Source organism: Cryptomeria japonica, chromosome 6 (genome assembly GCF_030272615.1).
Source record: "Cryptomeria japonica chromosome 6, Sugi_1.0, whole genome shotgun sequence".
NCBI lineage: Eukaryota > Viridiplantae > Streptophyta > Pinopsida > Cupressales > Cupressaceae > Cryptomeria > Cryptomeria japonica.
The window spans coordinates 21639936-21661987 of record NC_081410.1 but is presented as its reverse complement, the minus strand read 5'-3'; positions in this window follow the sequence as shown (position 1 = coordinate 21661987).

The window sequence follows — 22052 nt, the reverse complement described above, 5'->3', positions numbered from 1 at the left end:
TTCTTTGTTAAATAAGATCATAATTAATTTTTTTTCGAAAAATATTTATGAAATCAAGGTATTGTCAAGTTTCCATTGAGCCAATTAATGTTAGGAAGACTTCCTTCATGTCCTAGGAGATTTTGTTGAAGTGTTTGTTTTTGTCATTGTTTTGACCAATACATGGATTACTTTAAATTTTAATACAAATGGTGATTGACACAATTGATTTTCTTAATGTTCTAATTAGATAGCATATTATTCTTTAAGAGGACTTGATGTTTGACAAGTTATTTCTACCCTAGTAGCAAAGTGGATATGAACAAAGGTACAAAGGTACAACAATAGGAATTTGCACTATGGAAGTAAATATTTTTTATTAAGCATGGATTTTTAAAGGGCCAAAACCTGTCTACAAGCAAAATTATTTAGCAATAAGAACAAGACAACAAAGGAAAACCAAAGAACAACAAAGAAACAACATAAGACAAGTTACTGCAAAACCTTTCAAACTACCAACCCAAAATTAGGGTGGTTTATAAAATTATTCAAATGATTTTTGTTTAACCATAACAAAAAGATTCTTGGCCTATAAAATTCTTTCCTTAGAACAAGAAACATTCATAAGACTATAGGAAGAATCATCTTCCAATCATGAAGCTTTAAAAGAAGAATCCAACATTGTCTTCTTCCACTGCCTCCACAAAGGAAGTAATAGACTCCTCAATAGTAGAAAGAGTATTATCCTTTTTCCTCCAACTAAAATGGTTTTTCTTTTTGTTCAAACAACTCTCAGTAGTATGGACCACTTTAAAACAACAATGAAAAATAATGTGTCTTCAAATTCAATCTACTGCACCCAAACTCCATATTTGGAAGATTAAGTAATATAAGTAGCAAGCACCTTTTTTTTCTCCATAAATACAAAATCTAAAAAACATCAAACACTTTTTAAAATTTGTGATGTTGGAGATGATTCTTCCACCCCACAACTCTCAAAGATCACCTACAATCAAACACTTGTCACACAGAGAAAGATAGGCTATGGAGGCCAAAAGCTTGATCCAAAAATAAGAATCATGTTTATTATCTAATAATTGAATGGACAATATAGTTACAATGTGTACTTGTACAGGAACAAAATTGTTAAAAATAGCATAACCTAATAATAGAAAAACACTCCTAAGTTTAGCTCGGTGAAATAGAGTAAGGGAAAACCTAATTACTCTAACATGTGATCATATCAATAGCACAATATTGCCCAAAAATATTGGCAATAATGAATTAAAAAATCTTCATGAACCAAGACTCTAAAGGCAACCCCAACAATCTAACCCAAACAAGAAACTTGAAGTTACTATCCTTTAATGGATTAAAACTCAGAGACCAACTTTTGAGACAAAAGCTATTCTTCCCTAAAAACCAAGGACCTTGATGCAAGAGCATCCCCGGTCGATGAGCAATCTCGCATCAACCAAAAATATTTGCTTTCAGTTTTGTTCTTGTTATGTGTTGCAGTTTCTGTGTTTCTTCCAGAATCTTCTGGTAGTTGTTCCTTTTTCTTTGCGGATCAGATTGTTGGCTTCCAGATTGGTTCTTGATCCTTGTCCAAGATTTTTAGTTCATTTGGATTCTTTTCCGACAAGTTATTGCTTCCGAATTGGTTGTTTCTTGGTTCCCGGAGCAGTTTTTGAGCTTAACTACTAGTTGGAGATTTCTCCTCTTGCGAGGCAATTTCTCAAATTGCAGATCTAATTGGCACCATGCACAATGTTCCTCGGCCCTTGGCCGACCTTCCTTGGTGGTCCACACTTTTTTGTTGTCTTTGGCGGAGGAGATCTTCACGTTTTGGGTCCAACTTATTTTATGTGTTTCATTTTCCTATCATTAGAGAATGTAATCCTTTGTGGCCGACCCGGATTTGTTCCGGATGCTATATATATTGTTGTATTCGATCCTTTGAAAAAATAGGGAAGATAGATGATGATTTAGATTTATGATTTGTAATTTGAACTCCCCTGGAGGTCTAGATGGATCATTTTCTGGAATGTAAGTTGTAATAAGGCCTCTAAGTCTGCATGTTGCTCGCATGTTACCAACTTCATTTTAATTAATCTATGATACTGCGGATGTCGAATTGTGCATTTTCTACTTCATGTCGTGTTGCTTTTGTTGTGTTACTGTTGCTGCATGATCTGGATTGTTCTCTTTAAGGATCCTTCGGGTCATGGCTACGTCAGATGGTATCAGAGCTGGTCTCGAACCTTGAAGTATTCCTTTGGGTGAACAGATCTCCAAATTGAGGCAAGCTGCAACTGTGTTCAATAGATCACCGACAGAGAGGCAATTGAAACCTTGTAATCAGGTCGCCGAGTTGAGGCAGTTGCACCGGAGAAAAGGGAGGAGATGTCGCCGAGCAGGATGAATCCTAGGAGGGTAGAGTAGATGATGGAGGATTTCAAGAATGAGACGACGAATGAGATCCAAAATTCGTTGGCTGGTTTGCGAAGGAATCTGGAATCGAAGGATGAATATGAAGAGGTGGGAGCAGAGTTTGAGGTCAAAGAAGTTGAAGGACCAGTGGATGAGGGAGAAAAAAGATTTCTTAGAGCTGTGGGACAAGTAAGCAGAGTTCGTAAAGTTGAGGTTTCTAACTTTTTGAGTTCATTGAATTTGGAAGACCTGATAGACCGGATCAGAGAGATGGAGGACTACTTTGAGTTTGAAGATGTTAAGGACCCACAGAGAGTCTGATTAGCACAAACTAAGTTGAAAGGGCATGATGCTTTATGCTAGAAAGAGTTGCAGAGAGATAGAATGGAGAACGCTGAGATGAAAATCACCCGGTGGAGACAGATGGTCATGAGATTGAAGACTAAATTCGTTCCGAGAGACTATGAGTTGGAGTTGTTCAAAAGGTTGCAGAACTTGAAGCAGAGGATATGAGTGTGAAGGAGTCTACTGAAGAATTTTACAAGGTGATGATAAGATCCAGTCATCGAGAGATGGATAGGGAAAAGGTGGCTAGATACATGAATGGACTCCGATTTAACATCCAAGATGAGATGAGTATGTTGAATATTTCTACAATTGAGGAGGCTTATCAATATGCATTCAAGGCAGAAGATAAAGTGAAGAGAAGACAATAGAATAACCTTAAGGGAAGAGAGAGACATGCAACAGGTAAAGGGTGGATGAGTGGCAGTATGGAGAAGTAGACAGCTGAAGAACCAAAAACTAAATGGAGTAAAGAACTAGAGCAGAAGACACAAGGGTAAGGAGGTAGCAATAAGGAGTTATTGGGTACATGTTTCAAGTGTGGGGAAACCGAGCATAGAGCTTATGAGTGTCCTTAGGGTAACAAAGGAATGGCAAGGAATTCCATGGCACGTGAGAAACGAGATACTGGAATTGTAGGTGAGAGCATGATAGCACCAAAGCAGCGAGAATCCCTTGTGTTTAGAAGAGTCTTGATGGAGAAAAGCAAACAAGAAACCGGACCTACTCAGAGAAAGAATCTATTACGGACTGTTTGCAAATCAGGTGTTAAGTGTTGTAAGGTTATTGTAGATAGTGGTAGTACTAAAAATTTGGTATCAGAGGAGATGATAGAAAAGCTTGGTTTGAAGAGGCTTGAGCACCCTTGTCCTTACAAGGTGAGTTGGTTTCAAGATGATCATGTGGTAGAGGTAAGAGAGCAATGCATGATGAATTTTAATATTGGGCCTTACAAAGATGAAGTCTTGTGTGATGTTTTGTCTATGAGTGCTTGTCATGTTTTGCTAGGTAGACCTTAGCAGTATGATAGAGGAGCTATCTATGATTGTAGAAGAAACCTAGTCACTATTGAGAAGAATGGGCAGAAGTTCACTTTGGTTTATTTGAAGGAGAAAGAGAAGGAAGTGAAGAATTTGAGTCTTGTGAAGAGTTGCAGTGCTGAGAAACAGGTTGCAAAGGTTATACCAGATGTTGGTATGGATTTGAAGAAAGATCTAGCTTGTAACAAGGTGGTACCAGATGACAGCAAGGCTAGAATTATGGTGGCAGGTAAGATGAATTTCGGTGGACAAAACAAATCAGATTTGCAAAAGAAAGGGAATAGTGGCAAGAGGCAAAGTTTAGGTATGAAACAAGTAAAGAGAGGAGAAGAGGATAAGAGATTGGAAGATCTAAATGAAGTTTCAGAAATGGCAAGAGCAAAGAAGTTTGCAGATAAAGAAGACATTTGGATCAGAAGTGAGCATGGGGTCTATATCCTGAATCCTTTTCAATGTTCATGAGTTTCCTCTCATGGAACATATTTTTCTATCTGGGGTGTTTGATGCAGGAGCATCCCCAATCGATGAGCAATCTTGCATTAACCAAAAATATTTGCTTTCAGTTTTGGTCTTGTTCTATGTTGCAGTTTATGTGTTTATTCTGGAATCTTCCAGTAGTGGTTCCTTTTTGTTTGTGGATCACATTGTTGTCTTCCAAACTAGTTCTTGTTCCTTGTCCGGGATTTTCAATTCATTTCAATTCTTTTACGGCCAGTTGTTTCTTCTAGATTGGTTGTTTCTTGGTTCCCAGAGCAGTTTTTGAGCTTTAGCTAGAGATTTCTTCTCTTGAGGGTGATTTCTTGACTTGCGGATCTAATTGGCACCATGCATGATGTTCCTAGGCCCTTGGTGGTCCACACTTTGTTGTTGTCTTTGGTGGAGGATATCTTTACGTTTTGGGTCCAACCTATTTTACACGCTTCATTTTCTTGTCATTGGAGAATGTGATCCTTTGTGGTTGACCCAGATTTGTTCTAGATGCTATATATATTGTTGTATTCGATCCTTTGGAAAAAGAGGGAAGATAGATGATGATCTAGATTTATGATTTGTAATTTGAACTCCTTTGGAGGTCTAGATGGATCATTTTTTGGAATGTAAGCTGTAATAAGGCATGTAAGTCTGCATGTTGCTCGCATGTTACTGGCTTGATTTTAATGAATCTATGATGTTGCGGATGTCAAATTATGCATTTTCTACTTCATGTCGTGTTGCTTTTGTTGTGTTACTCTTGTTGCATGATCTAGATTATTCTCTTTGAGGATCCTCTAGGTCATGGTTGTGTCAGACCTTCAAGAAAATCCTTGAGACATCTTCTAGAATGGAAAAGGAAAAGAGGCAAAAATATCAATTATAAAAACTACTTATAGCTAAGCTCTTAGTTTCCAACTCTGAAGCACCCATATTTTGACTGAATTAATGTTGGGGAGATTGACACAAAATCCCCAACAAGTGAATTTCTAATTCAAGCTAATGATTATGCAATAGGAGAAGTGGGGATGTCAATTTGGATTTTCACTTCCACCTCAACCATAGTAGAAACCCTAGGGAAATCACTCTCTCTAGCACACCTAGCAATCTTCTCATAGAAGTAACCTTTTTGTAAGCTAGAAGCACTAGCATTTGCAACATGCAATTTGCCTCACCATAAAGTTCCTTAAAAACCTTAGAGGAAGTGGGAACAAGAGGGGAAGCAATTCCCACCACAAGTGCTACCTTCAATAAAAAAATTATACTAAACTAAATTTACACCAACCACAAAAATTTTAACCTTAACAGATTCTTGAGTAGAAGCTCGAGGCACAATCTATTTTCTATTGATAAAAAAATCAACCCTTGGGGGCAAAAAAATCCTTTTCTCAAGCCCCAAAATGAATCTCCTTCAAGAACTAAATTAGCCTTCCTTACAACATCCATGGGGGCTTCACTTAGTAAACTTGGTTTATAGCACATGCATTCATGGCATACTAAAGAATCCCCCTATTTTCAAAAAACATTGTCCTAAACTCCTTTTTTGTCACCCCCTCCCAATACACAGCCTAAATTAAAAGCCCCCTAGTTTTGCCAAATATTGCATTTTTTCATAGCCTGAATTAAAAACCCCCCTATTTTCACCGATAGGTAATATATTGTACCCTCATTTTGGGGATATTAAACCCCCCAATATGAATGCGTGAAATAATATTGCCTAGGCAGTGAAGCCCCGTGAGAAAATCAAACCCCTGAGCTTTCAAATGAGCCTTTAATTAAAATGTTTAGGAGTGGCTCATCTTCATCCTTGGACCGTTCAATCAGTCTATCAAAACCATGCTCTTTTATAGCTAAGTCATCGACATCCTCATCCAAGAATGCATCATCAAATGAGAAAGCCACACAAGTCATAGAAAGGGCTTTTGCAAAATAGTCATCTACAAAATCACAAGAAATTCCATCCTCCATATCCTAGTTGCTACTAAAAATAGAGCCACCAAGATTAGGATCATCTTTAACCAAGTTGCCTTCATTTCCATTCACCTCACCTAATGTAGAAACCTTTGCAACCACTTGCATTTTCTACATTGCCTTCACTTTCATTCATCTTACTTGGTGTAGAAACCTTTATAGCCACTAGGGTTTGGTGTGTCATCTTTACCCTCATCAATATTGATGTATCATAATATATGTTAGGCTTGAAAGCATTTGAAATTTTGAGAAGATGATTGAAATTTTATATGCTTGACTCTCCAATTGAAGTAGATATTCTTTAGATTGATTCTTTCTTTTTTAACCTTAAAAGTTAGACTGAACTAAATCTGCACTAACCACAAAAAAATTTAATCTTAAAATATTCTTGAGTAGAAGCCCCATGCACCATCTAATTTTTATTAATAAAAAATTCAACCCTTGGCAGAGAAAAATCCTTTTCTCAAGCCCAAAAGTGAATCTTCCTCAAGAAATAAATTAGCCTTCGTTAAAACATCATACCCCTTAGTCTTCAAATGAACCTCCAATCAAATGTCTAAGATTAGCGCATCCTCATCCTCGACCCATTCTATCATATAATCAACACCATGCTTTTTTATAATAGATTCATTGGCATCATCATCTAAGAACACATCATCAAATGAGAAAGCCATAACACTCCTAGCAAGGGATTTTGTAAAATAGTCATCTACAAAACTAGAGGAATTTTCATCCTTCATATCCTAGTTGCTACCAAAATTAGAGCTACCAAAATCAAGATAAACTTTACCGAAGTTCCTTCACTTTTATTAGCCTTGCCTAATGTAGAAATTCTTGCAACCCTTAGGGTTTGTTGCATCACCTTCACTTTCATTCACCTCACCTAATGTAGAAATTTTCAATAAAAAATTTAGAATGAACCAAATCTACACCAACAACAAAACTTTTAACCTTAAGAGCTTCTTGAGTAGAACCCCGAGCACCATCTATTTTTTATTGATAAAAAATCAATCGTTGGGGGACCAAAAATCCTTTTCTCAAGCCCTATAATGAATCTTCCTCAAGAACTAAATTAGTCTTCCCTACAACATCAAACCCCTAAGTCTTCAAATGAGCCTTCAATCAAATGCCTAGGAGTAGTTCATCCTCATCTTGGACCAATTCAATAATCTAATCAAAAGCATGCTCTCTTATAGAAGATTCATTGGCATCCTCATATAAGAACACATCGTCAAATGAGAAAGCCACACCAGTCGTAGCAAGAAATTTTGCAAAAATAGTCATCTACAAAACCAAAATAATTTTCATCCTCCATATCCTAGTTGCTACCAAAAATAGAGCCACCAAAATCAAGATCATCTTTACCCAAGATGCCTTTACTTTCATTCACCTCCCCTAATGTAGAAACCTTGCAACCACTAGGTTTTGTTGCATCACCTTTAGTTTCATTCACCTTATCTAATATAGAAACCTTTGTAGCCATTAGGATTTGGTGTGTCATCTTCACCTTTATCACTATTGATGCATCATAATATATGTTAGGCTTGAAAGCATTTGGAATTTGAAAAGATGATTGAATTTTTATATTTGACTCTCCAATTGGAGTAGATATTTTTTAGATTGATTCTTGTTTTTTCCAATCTATGACAGTTGTTTGAGAGTAAAAAAATACCTATAATTATTCATTATAAATTATTATCATGCAATATGCATGCATCCTATTTCAAACCACAATCAAACATTTTATGAGATAATGTGTAGTTATCTTCATGTGATTTAGATATGTATGCTATTGTGCAGGCCTTGACATGAAATAGAAGCATTGTTTACTAGGAAAAAATATTGTCATCCACATTAATCATAAGCCTCTATAGTTCATGTTTTGATTACATAAGCACTTGAATGGAATTTTATAGTTCATGTTCACTCAAATTATTGACATTGAATTTGTTCTACATATCTCTAATAATTTTAACTGAAGTACCAATAGAGTTCTTGAAATCCTATGTTGGTTTTTTATTACAATTATGATATTAGTTTTAGATTCATGTATACACATGGTACATCAAAATGGTCATAATCATATATATTTTATAGCTTGAATTATCTAACATGTACTTAAAATGAGCATATAGATGATAGCAAGTTAAATAACATGTAGAGAACAAACTCCTATGTCAAATGAGAATTAGAAACTACTAAGGAGTTGCAAAAGACGGTCTAGAAAACAAATTATAATTGGATGTGAGATCTCTTTGGAATAGAGAAGCTGGTGGAATTTTGAAAAAAATAATTATTCTTGTAATATTTTTATATGTATCAAATCTTGTGTATCTTGTTGTATAGCGAACCCAACAAATGAAAAATGGGGTATGTACACCACCCTTCCAATTCTTAACCCTCCCTAATATTCAAATTAGATATGAATCTCATGCTAATTCTTTCTAACATAATAAAATTTTGTGATTATTTATTTTTCATGGTGAATAGGTTCTTGAAGATGGTTGTTGTAATTTCTCACATCATAGGGGCCTCTACAAAATATACCCAAATAAGTTTATTGAAAATAAATGGGTCAATTTTAGCTTGCTAGAGGTCGTCATGTTTGACATGGGAAACATATTTTTTAGCCTTTTTTGGTCTTTCTTAGGACCCTTGATACACATACTAACAAGATCCACAATTTTTAATTTATAAGTAGATGTTTTCAACTACATGACTATAAACTTTCTCTAGATGTATCATTCAAACATCTTCATATTAAACACCACATATATAATAAAGTTCTTCATGAATCCATAATACATTATCCATTCCAAGTTTTCCTCAAATTCCAATCAATAGCACACATTGATGTAACACTTATTGTCGTGGTAAATTTGTTGTAGATGATGCATCACCAAATGAAGATAAGGAATTCAATAAGGCTATAAAATTTGTTCAAAGAAGTTATCATATTCAACAATAGTTTCACAAATTATTATGATAGAAAGCCACTAAAAAATGAAGGCAATAATATTAAATTTATGTCCTTCATGAATCCATTCCAAGTGAGAAATAAGGTATAGTTATAACTTCAAAAATAAAGGCTTCAAATCCCAAATAGGAAACATGAATCTTTATGATATGACCCATGCAAAATCTTTAGAGGAGATAGGTTGTACAAAAGACTTTAAAAATATAAAGAACATACCATCTTCACAGCCATATACAAAACATCTCCCCACTGATTAAGCCACAAACCTCCTCACACCATGCAAAAAAGCATACGTGCAAACCTATAGCCGTCTTGCATACAAATATACCATAAGGGAAATATAATCTGAAAGAGAGCTTATCTGCAAATCTACAAACCCACAAGTTTTGATTAATTGTGTAAAACCTATAAAACCATAGCATATATGAACACATGCAAATTCATAACCACTTATAATCTGGAAAACCCACAAGTCTAAAAAATACCAGAATTTAAACTAGAACAATGAAATAACATAGATAAGCATAACCATAGATTTTAAACAAAAAAAACATTAAAACCCTCAGATCCAACCAACATGAAGTTGAGATGTGCAAGTACAAACAACCAAAAAAGGAAGAAGAGCTTCAAGAACTCGAGGCCGATTTGTAGGCTAACTTCATAACCATCGTCATGTGTATACATATGAAGGAACTAGGCTATTCCAGAAGCTTTCAAATCATCTAAAGATCAACTTAATAGCCTACATGCATTTAGAGCTAATGAAATAGTACATTCCAATGCAAGGAACTTAAACCAAACACCCAACATAAGCACATCACACCATAGTCATCACAACCCAAGTTTCTCCATGTCACCAAGGAGCTAAAAAAAGAACCCAACATGAAAACTTTGTTACACACAACCACAAATTGTAAGAAAATCGCCATGCATCATGATTATTATACACTGTCAAATAGAAGCTCCAAAGCAATATCATAATAAAAGAAAGTGCATGACCAACTTCATAAAACTCCATCTTCTCCATCCTTCAAATGCTTGTTGTAACTCGAAAACAAGATCAACTTCAAGACTTCCACTCAAACAAGGATTAATAATAAGCCAATTTATTTACAATAGATTCCTGCAATCTTGTCAGGCTAAGAAACCTTAATAGAAGAAATACCCAGAACCTTAAACACCGTGAAAACTTCACATGCAATACATGCAAGAAAAAAAAGAAATCAATTGCAAACCATGGAATTGGTGCTTTGATATCAATTGAAAGGAAAAGGGCATCTAAGAAAGACCTTTGAGAATCAGTATGAACCTTCAATATCTTTTGTTTCTTTTTATTTAATGTTTGTCATAATACAAGAACATACTACTATACCTTTAAAGTTGAAATAGACATAGTTATTTTCCTATTGCTTCAACCCTTTGAGGAAGGATAATTCAGCTCGCAAATCTATGTAAATTTCAGCATCTTAATAGTATGTAAATTAATACTTTAAAGCATGAACCAATGTATTAATTTGCAAACAATAAGTTCAATACTTGCAGGCTCATAGCCTTAACATAGAGACCACATCTTGCTCTTCTCTAGAGAAAATAGAACAACATAAAAATAGCTATGAAATAATCATCTTGTCATCCTTTTATAATGAGTAATGCAGCCAATATTTTTTAATGTATAAGCTAGGTGTCAAAGAAAGAAACTCCATCTTCAACATGGTAAAAAGTTGAATAAAGCACATCATCAAGGACTCTAACTACATCCTGCATATCCAAACAAAGATATCCTCTTTATTGGGAGTAAATCTTCAAGGAAAGCATTTCAATGCTTGACTTAATCTCCAAGAAAATATAAAAGCAAAAAGCTTATTTCTTTTCTTTTCCCATTCAAGAATAAAAACTACAAAACAAGTCTCTTTTAAACATAGGTGATTGTCAAATTTGTTTTATCTTTAATATGGAATCTTTGACTTCAATCCCCTAACAATAGGAACTCCAAAGTGGGCACCCATTTCCTACAAATGGGGATTACATCATATCTACTTTCCTACACAATAGGAAATTTCCCAAACACTACACCTGACATGTAGCATGCCACCTCTTCAAAGAGGACCCACAAGGTGAAACACAAATTAGGAAATAATCAACTTAGGATAAGACAAATCCTATTAATTATCAATGTTAGGACTCAAAGGTTGAGACACCTTAATCCCAACACACTACATAAGACATAGCATAAATTTTAGCGTGTGACTTTTTTCAATCATGTTTTAATCATCAACTCATTCTTAAGGACATTCATTATTCATTTTGAAATCATAAATTTATTTTAGAGCATTATCATGCAAAATTCATAACCCATGTTCAAAGTAATAATGTCAAAATATATGCCATCTTGACATGCTTGTCTATTGTTTTCAATCTTTAATTTGTACTCACTAAACTGGTTCATCTAGAGGCTTGATCAAAGAAGAATGCATCCTTACCTACTAAGTTCCCAAACAAAATCTCAAGATACCATCCCACTTTAGTTATTTGTATAACTACCCAAGATACATCTCTTATACTCACCAATTCTCTTTCCATTCACTTCTACATATCTAAAATCATTTTGATTAAAGAGCTTCAAAAAACACTAGGCATTTTTTTATAAACATTTTGGATCACTCTTTAATACTTATTTTCTTATCAGGATCCATCCTTCAATAATCTATATTTAAAAAGCACCTTCTCCATAGTCCAAATACAAATAAAACCTCCTAAATGCAATTAAATAAGGTGCATAATTTTCTCAGTTTTGAATAAAATTTTGCACCATCATGCTTTTGTTAGCACCGAATAAAACCACGTTCATATACATGTCATATAAACAGCAATTTGGCCATATTCCCCTCAATTTCAAGCATTAAAGAGCCCACCAAGTTTATTGAATGTTTTGTTTTGAAAGATGCTTGTTGTACTCTTTTGGCAATTCAAGAACAAGCGTAAGGTTATCCCAACATTCTTACCTTTCTACCATATGTAATGCAGCGAAGAAAATGGAAAGAGTTTGTAATAAAAATATAAAGAGAGTATCTTAGGTTTTTTTTTCTGATGAATACGTGCATCAGTTTAGTATCTTAGATATTAAATGACAAAGTAACAATACAATGCACATGCAAGTACATTCATCAAACCCAATCTCTATATTGTCTCATTTTAATCAAGATAGCTAGTTCATTCATCCAATATAGTCTCTATATGTCTCATTTAATCAAGATAAGTATGACACTGTCTCTTAACAATATTTAACAAATTCATTTATCACAAAATAAACAAAATTTCTTCTAATGTAATAATTCAACAGTCCACAATTTTGACAAACAAATGCATATTATTTAAACACTGGCACCATAAACAAATACAATAATTCATATGTACAACATTTTCCAATTCATTCATCACTTGGCAGTTGGACTCATTTCAACCCATTGTTTGGATACTAACAAGTGTGGAACTTGGGAGATCCAAATGTCAATTTGAACATTCTACCCTTTGGTTACATTCTCACAAAGACCTCTGATTGCACATTGAAGTATTCTCCCAAATCATCTATCAGTCAAATCAGATTCGCTACATAATACACTGTCTATCAAAAGCATGGTATTGCATCGTGAACAGTTTGTAATGAAACAAAATCGGACTTGCTATATTATGTATGAAAAGCATGCTATTGCTCCATGTTCATTACAATGAACTTCAGTCATTTATGTCTGGACGCCTCGGATGCTCAGAAACAATACTAGCTTTTACCAAAAATAATGGCAAAGGTTCTCCACAACTTCTAAATAGCAACGACCAATTTTGGAAATAGTTGATTGAGAAGGCTGATGCAATAAATAAGAAAAAATGTTAGTTAAAACTAAGATCACAGCAAATTTCTGTTCAGGGAAAAGCCTGGTACAAGATTTGGTATGTAGCACAATGACCTGTATATAATCACATTTAAACATGAAATGACGAGGAAGAAAATAATTGTCATTCAGCTGTATGCTAAAAATGCATATAAAAAATTAGCACAAAGATGCAACGACTGGTATATAGGGAAACCAATGACATGAAACCAGTCATAAACTTATCCAGTAATTCTTTTGTAAAATTCCATGCTATGGATTTCCAGGAAACAATTTATATAGTGTAATCTTGAAACTTGAAACATAACCTCCTGGCTTGTCCCGGGCTACATAAACACTTGAATTCTTCACTGCCCCCAGATTCCATCAATTATGCATCCCTTGTGATAGTGCAGACAATTATGAGCCTTAAAATTCTTGACCATTTAATGCTTTGTCTCCAAAGGATAAAGGGAAAGCCTGTTTAATTTCAGTATCTACTATCTTTTCTTGTTGCCTTGGATACCTCATCCTGGATTTTGCATTTCTACAATTTAGTTGAAGACATATCAATCTTCTCTGAACCCCCAAAAGATGGAATAGGTAAAACCAATGTAATAAATGTGTAATAAGCACAAATGAAAATCTCTCCCTTTCTCGTACAGAACATGAATAAAGGAAAAAATGATTAAGGATACTCTAAATTGTAAATGCAGATCGTACTCCTCTCAGATTTAATAGTTGATAGATTGTAATTAATATTTCTGAATATATGTGATTTATGATTCTAATGAAGACTGTGTTTTGCAGGTCCAAACAAGGCTGAGAATGTTCGATTTTAATTGCTCAATATTGCCTTATCGGGTCTACATATATACTTGTATCAGGGGGGCATGTCTTGAGTGGACATGTCTCCACAAAGTGTAGGCATGTCGGCTCAAGACGTGCCTCCTCATCGATGGCACTTAAACAGTATTATGAATACCGTTTTATGAACGGTCACTTACTATTAGTTAAGTAGTCACTAACCTATGTTTAATATGCCGGTAAGAAAGGTATTCAATGTATATACAATGTAAGCAATGTTGATCGATCATTACTCAATCGATAATGAAATCAATATGATATTAATTCATGCAGATGGAAAGCATTCTTTATTCGATCATGATAATTAATAGTGAGGTGGTAAACTGATATATTTCATTGTTGATTCTTTATCTGTCGATGCTATAATTTTAACACTCCCTCTTAGCTAGGTGTTGATGTATATTTTGTACACGACCAAACATAGAATAAAATACCCAGAGGTATCTTATCCTCTCTTGAATAAAGTCTCCGAATGCTGAAGATGTCGCAAAAAGGATCAATCGGGATGACTTCAAGGTTCTTTGTTGTAGGATCTCTACGTGTGGATAAGCACCAGTGGTCGTTGTGTATGTTGTTTCTTTAAGGGGCCTTACGTACTTTCAAAGAAAGCTTGTCCGTTTTACTCTCTTTCCAAATGAAGGAACAGGATTTTCCTAACACTAACAGATTTCAAAAAAATGTCAAAAGATAAGGGTTTCAAGGAAGGAATATTTGAACTAATCCTAAGAATGACTCAATGAAGACTAGACTTGATAAAATTCTACCAATTTCAGTATCGCCAAGAAATTACAACTCTACTGGAATTGATGCGATCTTCTAAGGGGATTCAATAACTTTCAAATCATCAAGGATATAGATACTATCATAGAGATACATATCAATACTTCCAAAAATGATTGAATTCCTAATCAATCTCAATGTTTCCAGTTGACCACACAAGGCGTTCTTACAATTAGTAAGAAGCTAGTGGTTTGGAATGTGAGTCTTATCAAAGATCAAGCACAACACTTCGTCCTTCAAACTTAGAACTTAAATGCTATTTCAACTGAGAATGATTCAAGAAGATAAACAATCATGAAGGTAGCCACAAGTATTGCAATAAAACACCATAACTTCAATATTTTATTGATCTCGTAGCCAAATGGACAACAATTGTTCAAAATTCTTTCTTCACTACTCAATCTTGCTACAAACAATGACTAATTTCTTTCTAACTTTTCTCTCTTTTCTAAATTTTCTAACCCTTTAAAATGAAATGAGTTAGGGCATATATAGCATCCTCAAATACAATGAATGGCCAGGATCAAAAGAAGATCAACGGCTGAGATTTTGACACCTAAACCCTAATTAGGGTTTGTTACAAAAAAGTCCCCATTTAGATAAACATCACTAATCCATAGCCAATAAAGAATTGGCACAAATACCGAGGAGACATAGACCAATAGGAATTAAGTTGCCACATCATCTTATAACAACTTTTCATCTAGAATTTTGTTCCCTTTCCTGTGCTCTTTCTTAGCAATATCAATGAATCTGGACACAATTCCCTCAATCTCAGCAATGGGAATCTCAGGAAGATTCTTCATTCGTTCTTCCAAGTGAAGGACTTGATCAAAAGCAGTGAGAAGAGTCATCTCCCATCCAGGTTCGAGTTCTTTAGTCTTCTCAATCAAGAACATAGTAGTGAACATTTGATCTCGTTGCTTATTTGTGATGATGTTCTCCTTCTTGCAAAAGATGACCTTGATTCTATCCTCTAACTCTTGGATGTTCACATCTGTCTCGATCTCGATCCGCCTGTTAAGAATGGTACACAACACCTCAAACACCTTATCTTGAATTGGATGAATGATGCCTTCAACTCGACTGCATCTGGTGTTGACGTCTTCAAAAAGGACTTCCTTCATCTGGAGCAGAGCTGACCACTGTAGGAGGCTATGGGTTCCTCCATCCATTATCTTTTCTTGCGTCAGACTCCGTCTTGGTGTTTCTCTTATCACTTGTAAGACTGGGATGATAACATCTCTAGTGTGAGTGAATGCAGCTACAGTTATCATTAGATTATGGATAATCTCAAGGACCTGGATAGCTCTATGAACTGTCTTCATCATTCTTGTTGCAAATTCAACGGCTACCTTGTGAGATTCATCAATCCAAGAACTCATAAGTTGTACCAAGATCTTCACCCTTTCTGCTTCACCTATTGATTCAAGAGGGAGTGAATTTAAAGGAGATACTGCTGGATCCTAACGTCTCAAGGGCTGATTAAGATGACTAAAATAATTCCTCCAAGCACTGACCTCTCTCTCAAGCTTCTTATTCTTTTCCACTTCTTTAAGTTTGTCTTTAAGTGCTTCAAATGAATCAGTTGCTTCTTCCATCGCTTGCTCGGAGGTAAGTGGACCAAACTCAAATGTTTCTAAGTCATACTCTTCTGCAAGAATCTCATCCTCATATTTGTCCACCACTGGTGTAGCTACCTGCAATTACCTGGATCCTGTCTCATCTCTAATTACCTTAGACATCTTTGTGGCTGCCTTCTTCTCCATTACCTCATGAGAATTTCCTATAAGGCTTTCCAAGTCAAACACATCTTCTTCTTCTTCAACCACAACTACCCTTGTCAGTCTCTCTTTCAGCCAATCAGGAATGGCAGATCTTGTTTCTCTCACTTGTATTTCTTTAGGTAGTGGTTTATCTTCCCGGAAAGGAGATGTCGCTTCATCATCATTCTTTTCTTCGTGTTGCTCATTAGCACCAACTTGGGGAGATTGACTTGATAAATGCTGAGGCGTCTGTCCTTTCTCTTGTTTATCATTTTGTACCATGGATTCCATAGACTCATCAACTTCATATACTATCTGCCTCTGATCTTCCCCTTGACTCGCTTCCTTTTCATGCCTAGAAGATGTGCTTGGTGGGTGATCAGGATTTGTTTTATGCTTCTTCTTGGAAGGTTCTCTCTTCTCAGGTCCTTCTTTCCTCTTTGAGCCTTTGGAATGAGAAGTATTCTCACTCACACTCGCTTCTCCTTCTTCTGGTCTCGCTTCTAAGGTGAATGTCATAGATACATTCTGCTCCTTTAACTTTTGATGTTGTACATCCACCCATCTGCGAGTGCAGGATAAAACGGGAGCCATCAAAGCTCTCAAGTCTAAAACCTCGGGCTCATTCCAATCTATCTTCACTTCTTTGTCTTCTTTCTCATAAGATGACTGGAGGTATCTACCATTATCCTGGGCTTGATCGGCTACTCTATAGATTTTGCATTTCCTGATGAGATCTAAGGGTAGCCTGGAATGCATCTTTCTTTTGACATCTAAATCGCCTGGGACATTCATCCAAAAGTCCTCCACCTGAAACTCATGCTTGTACTTCTTGCCGACTGTCTCCTCCATATAACCATGAGGATCAAAATTCTCTCTCGAGGCAAAGGATGTGAATGAGTATAGAGATAATTCCTTTTCTGCATCTTCCGCGACTTGAGTATTAGGACACACTTCAACTAAATTCCCTAGTATGATGGGCACGGGAATTCCATTTCCATGCTTGTGTCTGGATGCCTTCGCATAAGCTGCCAACTGTCTAGTCACCTCAAGTAGTACTATCCTGTCTGTTGGATATCTTGGCAACATGTAGGGAGGTGAAGGACACCCATGAACTCTGATGTATGTGAATTTTTGAAACTGAATGAACCATGCACCATGCTTCTTCACAAGCTCTTGTGCGTCCAGAGACAATCGATTGTGAATCCCACCTTGCAATACCCTGGTAATGTTCATCGTGAAGGTGTCATTGACTAACTTGTAGTCACTTCTAGGTGGATGATGCAGTTGAACATAAGAATCACAAACTCTTATTTCTCCGGGTCCTCTTCCAATCACTCCTCTGTGAGGTAACCCTGCATACTCGAAACTCCTAACCAAGGCATATATAACATATGAGCGCATGTGGAATGATTTGGTGGGTCTTAGCCTTCTCAACTGCACGTCCAGACAATTGCTAATGATTCTGGCCCAATGAAGCATTCCTTTTCCTTGGACAATCACTTGTATGAAGAAGAACATCCACTTGTCGAAGAAGAAGGCTTGAGAAGCACCCGTAACTTGATTGAGCAAAGTTATCAAGTCCCTGTATTCCTCCTGGAAGTCAATCCTATGTGGTGTATTGGGAATCTTGTTCAGGCGAGGCCGACTTTTGAGCAACCAATTCTTATTGATGAAGTTCAAACAAGACTCAGGATCATCTTCATAGATCGACCTTGCTCCTTCCAAGCTCTTGTAGATCATGTCTTTATGGTCCGGAAGATGAAGAGCTTCACCTATAGCTTCCTCTGAAAGGTAGGCTAAGATGTTCCCGTCCTTGGTTACAATCATCCTTGATCATGAGTCATAGTGGCGAGCACACTCGATCATCAACTCATGACACTTGACTGCGGGAGGGAAACCTGCAACCTTGATGATGCCACTCTCAATTATCCTCCTTGCAACAGGTGATGGCTTGCCAATGTAGGGGACCTCTCGAAACTTCTTCACATTGAAGTTTCCTAAGTTGGTGTCTCCGATATTATTCCACTTGGACACGATCCTGGTCTCCAATTCGTCGCTCCTCTGATCTTCCATGATCAGAGCCTGCCGACTAGTAGATCCTCTGGCTTTGGGGGTCATCATTTGATGCCTACACAAAAAATTTAAAATTAGTTTTTAAGCATCATATCTTAAAGCATAGGATCTAAGACCTTTCAAGGGAGTAATTCAAAACATTAATTTGAAAATGACATGATAAATCCAGGATTATAAATTCTCAAATTAATTATGAATGAAAATTAGATTTTCAAGACTTAGACTTTAAAAGATTGCTATGAAATCAAAATAAGTCTTGAATAGAAACTTCAAAAATTCGATTCTTCATACCTCCTCCTTTGAAAGCTTAGCTATGAACCTTGGAAAATGGAAGAAAGAAGATCAGATCTTGCTGGATAAGGATTGAATTTTGATCTCCCTTTGGATGAATTATGTCTTGATTAACCTTCAAAAGAAGTTCACCTTCCACTAGCCTCCAACCACTTAGCAAATTCTGGAAATTAGCCTCCAATTTAGCAAGAAATTTGCCTCCAATCTGGTATAATTCGCTCCTCCAATCTGCTCTTTGAAATTCGCATGAGAAGAATAATGAATGAATGATTTGAAAATGCTAGCATGCTCCTCTCTTATATAGGGCGCTCACCCTAATTAACCATGAGGCCGACCTAACAAATTAGCAATAAAATAAGATAAAATCCCCTTTAGAAGGAGGCTGACTTGCTTGTAGAGGCAAATAAATGAATTTGAGCGCTCACCTTTATTTTTTAAATTTTAAAATTAATTTTAAGACTTGAAAGGTGTCTTTTTTAATTTATTTTAAGGCTTGAAAATTAATTAATTCAATTATAAAGGCCTTAAATTATGCGAATTTGGTCTAGCTCCCCCAAATGTCTTAGTTTTGGCAAATTTAGTGAAAATTGGAGAATATTGAGGTTTGATTGATGGTTAGTGAAGTTTCCTTTTTCCCTTAGGCATTGAAATGTCCAAAGTGATGGAGGTCTAGATTATTTCAAGACTTGTTTGAACCTCTCATCTAGACTTACTCACTTCATGAGTTAAAATCTTCACAACCTATTTTTTGTAAATTTCCATGACTTTGTCTTCACAATCTTGCAATTTGCCAGACTTAATCAAATGAGGTCGAATGATAGGTTTTTTTGATGATTTCGCCCTGGACCCTTTGGAAGGGTCAGGAGCGATTTTTCAAATTAGGTCTTGAATACCTTATTCCCTTCACTCCAAAATCTCCCGGAAGGCGAGTTCATGTTTGTTTTGACCTAATCAAAGTCTTGCATTTCAATTTTTAGTCTTTCACATGAGGAAATTAGGTGAAAAGGTGAATTTCGCCCTGGACCCTCTGGACGGGTCAAGAGCGATTTTTACATTTTAGGCCAAAATTCACCTTAGTTTGATCATTAAACTCCTCCAAGGCAATCTCCAGGGTTCATTTATCTCCATCACTGGGTTAGCTCATCAAAACTTTGAAGGAAATATTGCATTTTTGGGAATTTCGCTCTGGACCCTCTAGAAGGGTCAGGAGCGAAATTCTCTCCTAAGCTCAAAATTCTTATTTTTGAAGGTCAAAAACCTCTCCAATGCATTCCAAATGGGTTCTTTCACTGAAGTCCAGGCTTAGTTTTACTTGAATTTTGGAGGAAAAGGTGACTTTAGTGTTTTTCGCCCTGGACCCTTTGGAAGGGTCAGGAGCGATTTTCCTTGCTTAGGCTTACTCCTTCATCATTTTGTCTTGAATCCTCCACTCAAGGTTAGGCAATGGTCTTCTTCATTCACTCCACCCAAGCTTGGTTTGTTCTTGCAAGGCAAAATAGGGAATTTTGAGATTTTCGCCCTGGACCCTTTGGAAGGGTCAAGAGCGAAAATCTTCTTTTGACCTAGAATCATCATTTTTTGGAACAAACATCCACTCAAAGGTGGTCTCAAGGGCTTTTTCTCCCTTGGTTTAGCCTTGTCTTAGCACAAACTTGAAAGGAACTCATTGGTTTTAGGATTTTCGCCCTGGCCCCTTTGGAAGGGTCAGGAGCGATTTTTAGGTTTTAGGGCAATTCCTTCATCCTTTCAACTTCAAATCATTTCCAAGGCATAGAACATCATGCCTTACTCCTCTTTGAGTCCTGAAAACCAAAATCTTATCTTGAACTGCAAGAAAAATAGGAGAATTTGGAAATTTCGCCCTAGACCCTCTGGAAGGGTCAGGAGCGAATTTCTCTCTAGGCATCAAAACTTGCATTCTTGGCAATCCAATTTAACTCTAAGGCATTTCAAAAGTCCTCTCACACCCTTGTCTAAGTTTAGCTTTGCCTAAATTTTGAAAAAAAGATGACTTTTGAGGATTTTCGCTCTGGACCCTTTGGAAGGGTCAGGAGCGAAAATCATGTTCTAGGGTCAATTCCTTCATCTTTTCAACCTCAATCATCCTCAAAAGGCAAAAACACACTTCCTCACACTTATTCAAGCCATAAAAACCAAAAAGTTGTCTTGACCTTGCAAAGAAAATAGGTGTTTTTAGGAATTTCGCTCTGGACCCTTTGGAAGGGTCAGGAGCGAAATTCACCATTTGGCTCAATTCCTTCACTTTTTAATGATTTCTTGCAACCTCAAGTCACTCCCAGGGGCAATTCCTTCTATGTTTCACCTTATCCCTCATTTGACTTAGCAAAATTTGATAGCAAAAGGTGATTTTGAGAAAATTCGCTCTGGACCCTTTGGAAGGGTCAGGAGCGAATTTCTCAATCTTGACCAAAATCCTTCATTTTTTCACCTCGAAACTTCTTTGCCAAGTGGGATTTCATCTTTCATTGTGCTATGAATAGAATTTCATGTCCAAGAAAGGCTAAAAAATGTGTTTATAAGGAATTTCACTCTGGACCCTTTGGAAGGGTCAGGAGCAAAATTGCCTTTCCTGGCCAAAAACCTTCATTTTTCCAAGTTAAAACATCTTCAAGAGGCAAAAGCAAGTTGTTCTTGTTTCATTCATGCCAAAAACTTGACCTTCTCCACTGCACAACAAGAGCTTTTGGGAATTTCGCTCTGGACCCTTTGGAAGGGTCAGGAGCGAAATTTCCCTTCTTGTCCAAAATTCTTCATTTTGCACGCTTCCAAATCCTCAAAGGTATCAAATGATATCCAATCTTCATTCCAAGAGACCCTGCACATGAAAAGTTAGCCAAAGTTAGGAAGAAATAAGCTTTAATAAGATTTTCACTCTGGACCCTCTGGAAGGGTCAGGAGCGAAATCTCCATTCTAGGCCAAATTGCTCAGTCTTCAAGTTTCAAACCACCTCACAAGGCAAAGTTAGATCATTTTCTAAGCTAGGAACAGGATTGCAAGTCTATCCAAGGCAAGAAATAATGTTTAGGATGAAATTCGCTCTGGACCCTTTGGAAGGGTCAGGAGCGATTTTAACATTTCCAGGCTAGATGTTACCTTGATTCGCTTCATCCTCCATCAAACTTGATCAAACCAACTCCTTTTCTTCACTGGCTCTGTCCAACTGACTTA